The sequence below is a fragment of the Peromyscus leucopus genome, chromosome 5 (genome assembly GCF_004664715.2).
Source record: "Peromyscus leucopus breed LL Stock chromosome 5, UCI_PerLeu_2.1, whole genome shotgun sequence".
NCBI lineage: Eukaryota > Metazoa > Chordata > Mammalia > Rodentia > Cricetidae > Peromyscus > Peromyscus leucopus.
The window spans coordinates 56,962,927-56,967,869 of record NC_051067.1 but is presented as its reverse complement, the minus strand read 5'-3'; the positions used below and the strand labels follow the sequence as shown (position 1 = coordinate 56,967,869).

Here is a 4,943-nt window from a genome sequence, read left to right as displayed (position 1 = left end):
GTGTGTGTGTGTGGGGCAACTGTTCAAGAGAATTGTTTCATTCTGTATTGAAGGGTTGTCTGTCTTACCTGGCTTTGCTTACAGGAGATGTTAGCCACTCAGTGAGGCAGGCATTGGTAGACACAGACTCCTGCATTTATGCACCTTCAAAGTGATCTTTACTTTTTTTGTCAGCTAAAACTTTGGTGAAAGCTGTACACCCAGGGGCATTCTTGTCCATTATCTATGTAATACAAGCTGACCATTCCCAGAGGCATTCCTATGCTTCATGATAGTCTTTTAAGCACATGCCCCATACATGGTCTTGAGTGAAGCATGCTCAGAAAAGTATACATTATCTTCCTTTCTTAAACTATAACTGTAAACTGACCATGCTCAGGAATGTGACCCCTCCTAAAATACTTTCCTATATGAGTATATATGGCCTCCTAAATAAAATTCCTGTAGTGCTGTGGGATGGTCTTTTTGTATGCTGTGAATATGTGTTGCTATCATTGGTCAATAAAGAAGCTGTCTTGGCCTATGGCAAGACAGGTTATAGCCAGGCAGGAAATTCAGGCAAAGATACAGGATGAAGAAGGGCACAGTCAGAGCAGACACCATCCAGTTGCCCAAAGAACAAAATGTCAGGACACTGGTAACGCTACAGCCATCTGGCAAAATATAGATTTATAGAAATGGGTTAATTTAAGATGTCAGAGTTAGCTAGCAGGAAGCTTGAGCCATTGACCAAACAGTTTGTAATTAATATTAAGCCTATGAATGATTATTTTACAAGCAGCTGTGGGCCGGGTGGGATACAGGAAAACTTCCTTCTACACTGTAGTACTTTGGTTTGAGGAGAACATTACTTGGAAATAATATCCATGCTCTCCTTACCTGCTGCAGGTGTAAATATCCACTCATATCTGTTGGTCACATTTGGTTTGCATTTGTGTTCACTGAGATGCTAACCCATTGTGATCAGTTATGAAGGGAGAGTGGGACCATGTGGAGTGGAGAACTGAGAATTCCCAGTGTTGTGGGTAGAGAACATTCAGGATCAATTAGACAGTGCTATTGTTTTTAATCTTTTTGGTGACACAACACTATTCTGGACACTGGTAAATACAAGATATCTTATTGGACTTTTACTCATGATAGGGGCTGAATGAAAATCACAGAGTTTGGACAGAAGAAAGAGGTTGGCAGCCATGGGTGGTGTCTTAGGGTTTCTATTACTGTGAAAAGACACAACAATCACAGCAACTTTTAGAAAGGAAAACACTTAATTGGGACTAGCTTACATTTTCAGAGATGTACTCCATTATCATCATGGTGGGAAGCATGGCAGCATGCAGGCAGACATGGTATTGGAGAAGGACCTGACAGGTCTACATCTTGATACACAGGAAGTGAACTGTGTACCACACTGAGTTTAGCTTGAGCAAAGGAGACCTCAAAGCCCACACCCATAGTGACATACTTCCTCTAACAAGGACACATCTCCTAATAGTGTCAGTCTCTTTGGGGGGCATTTTCTTTCAAACCACTACAGGTGGTCTGAGAAAGCTTCATGAGCTGTGCTTGTAAACTAGTGCCCATCTACTGCACTACTAGTAGTTTGAGTGTGCTGAGTGTGTGCCAGGCATCTAAAGACAACAGCTCGTGTAATCTACACCACAATTGGAAGGGCTGTTTCATATTACTTCCTATTCAGCCCCTTAGTAGTGTCAGATACAGGCCATTGATGTTCTTGAGAGAAGAATGATATTGACAGAGATAACTAATACAAGTTGGAACTTGTGCATTTACTACTTAATAAACTAGTTTGGTTTCATGGATTGAACCCAGGGTTTCACGCATGCTAAATACATGGTCTGTCATTGAGCTGTACCTCCAGCCACAAGATGCATATATGTGTGTGTGATGTGTGTATGTGTGCATGCATGTATATACACATATGTGAATACCAGAGGGCAGCTTCAGATGTTGTTCTTCAAGAGCTGTCCACATTTTTAAATTTTGAGACAAGGTCCCTTACTGACCTTGAACTCACTAAATAGACAAAGCTGGCTGGCTGGTGAGCCCCCAGGAATGTCTCTCTGACTTCCCAGTGCTGGGATTACAAGTGTGCCTCACCATATATGGCTTGGATTCTAGACATCAAGATCACATCCTTGTTCTTGCAAGACAATCACTCTACTGAGCTATCTCCGTAGTCCTGAAGCAAATACATTTGATGGTTATCCATGTCCTGGTGGAGTCTTTGTTATTCTTTTTTTTTTTCTTGAATCTTGCTGCTGAGCAGAAAGGCTCGCACTTGAGATGGTGGGCAAACGGAAGGACTGATTTCTCTGTATCTGAGGATCATGACGCTTTGAGGTCTGAGACAGATGAAAGGACACACTGTTTTCCAGTGCTGCAATGTCTCCCTTTTGCCGCCAATCTAAAGAAACTTGAGAATCTTCACAGTCAGGAGCTGGGGGAGATGCTCTTATTCCAGCTGGGGTGTGCAGCTAACATGAAAGTGGAGATAGAATGCAGACTATAGAGGAAAAGGCATCAGGCAGCCCCTCCCTTGGAAAAATCCTGATCCATTCCAATTCTCAATATTGGTTTTGGCCCCATGCAGTAGACCCCTCTGGGGAAAGAGGAACCTGGCAGAACAGAAGCAGGGAGGAGGCATTTGAAAACCACAGGGTTAGTGATGAGGTGGTACAAAACACACCTAACCAAAATACTGAGTTTAGGGTGGGTCAGGTATGTGGAATTCTGGACTGTTCCATGACCATCCAGGCCAATATGAATAGCTAAACACACCCAGATTCCTGGTTCCTGGCAGATCTGGATTTCCTGAAAAACCTACAAAGTGGTCCCAATACTTAGAAGACCAAAATAAAGCCTCTCTCTTACAGCATCACAGAAGCAGTAGCTCTAAGACTGATGAATTTGTATGCAATAAATAAGAATTCTAAAAGAAAAACTGGTAAAAGCTTTTATTTATTTCTATATTTATAGATAGGGTCTCCTGTACCCCAGGCTGATCTTGAACTCATTATGTAGCCCAGGATGACTTTAAACTCTTTTTTTTTTTTGTAACCAAAACTTTAATCCCAAGGATTCTCACAAACATATTACAAATGACAGCATGAAAAAGATATCTTGCACAGTAACTCAAAATTCAGCTCTACAATGTACCCTTAAACTGGTAGGGCACTGCTAACTTAAAGCCTTCCATTTCAAATAAAATGTTACAAACAGCTTTTTGTCCATCTATAGCAATTGGTGAGGAACCTCTTTGCAAGCCTTTGGAGTGCAGTTCCCACCCTTTACCTGTTGGCTTGTGTTCACAGCAGTGTTTAAAGACTGCTTATCATTCCCCCACAGCTCCACATGTATCCCAGCTACTAGAGAAACTACAGCTTTTTCCATTTCTGCCAGCTCTTTCTATATCATTAGCACATCACACTTTAACTGGGCAGGATCTAGGTTTATTTCAGTCTATGAAAAACTAAAGTTCAAAGCAAATTCAATCTTGCTTAAGGGAACATTGTAAAGTAACACTTCTTGATATTACATGCCTCCTAGGATCCATTTGGAACCACAGAGAATTACATCGTTGTGTGTCACCGTTCCAAGAGACAAAACAAATTTGAACAGCTAAAACATCTTAAAAATGCACCAAGCTTATGAAGTCTCAAACAAACTTGAATTTCCTGTACATACTCCTGTCAAATGAAGTTCTTTCCTGTACATCACTTCTTTTGCAAACTGGTCTTCTACTTCCTTTCATTTGACCTAGATCGGCTACGAGACCTAGAGAAGGATCGAGACGGCTTGTGATTTCTCTCGCGAGACAGAGACCTTTCTCTTCTCCTATCTCTAGAAAGTGACCTGCTCCGGCTTCGAGAGAAGCTTCTCCTTCTTGGAGATCTTCGCCGAGGTGGAGGACTCCTCCTGCGGTAATCATCTTGAGGGCGACGACCCCAGGAGGGAGGTGGGCCACGATTCCGACTTCTTTTTCACCATTCGAAAGTTCTACTCTTACATGGCAGCCACATAGTGTTCTTCCATCTAGCTCTCGGACAGCATCAGCGGCATCTCGGGGATCCTCAAATTCAACGAACTCAAAGCCAGCAAAGCCAGGAGGGTTTCGAGCAACCCACACACTTCGGAGTGGTCCATAATAGCCAAAAGCCCGTTCTAATTCAGTCTTGTTCCCATTGTTTCCAAGATTACCTACATACACCTTACAATCTAATGGACAGGAATCACGATGCATTTCGAGATCCTGGGTTCAAACAGCCGAAGCTCAAATCCCAACACTCCGACAGGCCCACCCGCGCCCTTCCGGATCTGCTTCCGCAGATGCGCTCCGTCCCCTGGCGTCCACGAAATGGCCGACTTTAAACTCTTGATCCTCCTGCTTCCCCCTCCTGAGTGCTGGGATTACAATGTGCCTGGCTTATGTGGTACTAGGGATGGAACCCAGGGCTTTGTGCACATCAGGCCCACACTCTACCAACCGAGCTACATTCCCAGTCCCGTATTTGTCTTTTAGAGCTGAGTTGTTCATTTCTACAGCCCAGACTGGGTCTATAGATATTCTTTTCTTGAAATCAAGGCTATCCACCCAAGCACTCAGAACAGCTAGGCAGCATATGCTTCCCCTCCAGTCTCTAGCTCCTGAAGCTTTACAAAAAATGAAGATCACTTGTAGAATAAAGGACGAGGAAGCCCCATGGTACTCCCCAACTGGGGACTCACCCAGCCATTTAATTTACTCATTGCTTGTAGGGAGGTAAAGGGGAGTGAAGAACTGGAGGAACATCAGAGCCAGTTGCTAGTGGGGTCCAGTGCTGAGAAGAAAATTTTAGGGTGGAAGTGTAAGTATGGTGAACAACAAAGGACAGTTCCTGCAGCATCTCTCCATGCTGCAGCTTTCTCTCTACAGTTTGGTG

The 4,943-nt window shown here is 43.4% G+C and overlaps 1 pseudogene; it reads right to left on the bottom strand.

Annotated features, from left to right (window-relative positions):
• Positions 1 to 3,465: 3,465 nt before the first annotated feature.
• Positions 3,466 to 4,303, bottom strand: LOC114708126 (annotated as a pseudogene).
• Between the last annotated feature and the right edge of the window lie 640 nt (positions 4,304 to 4,943).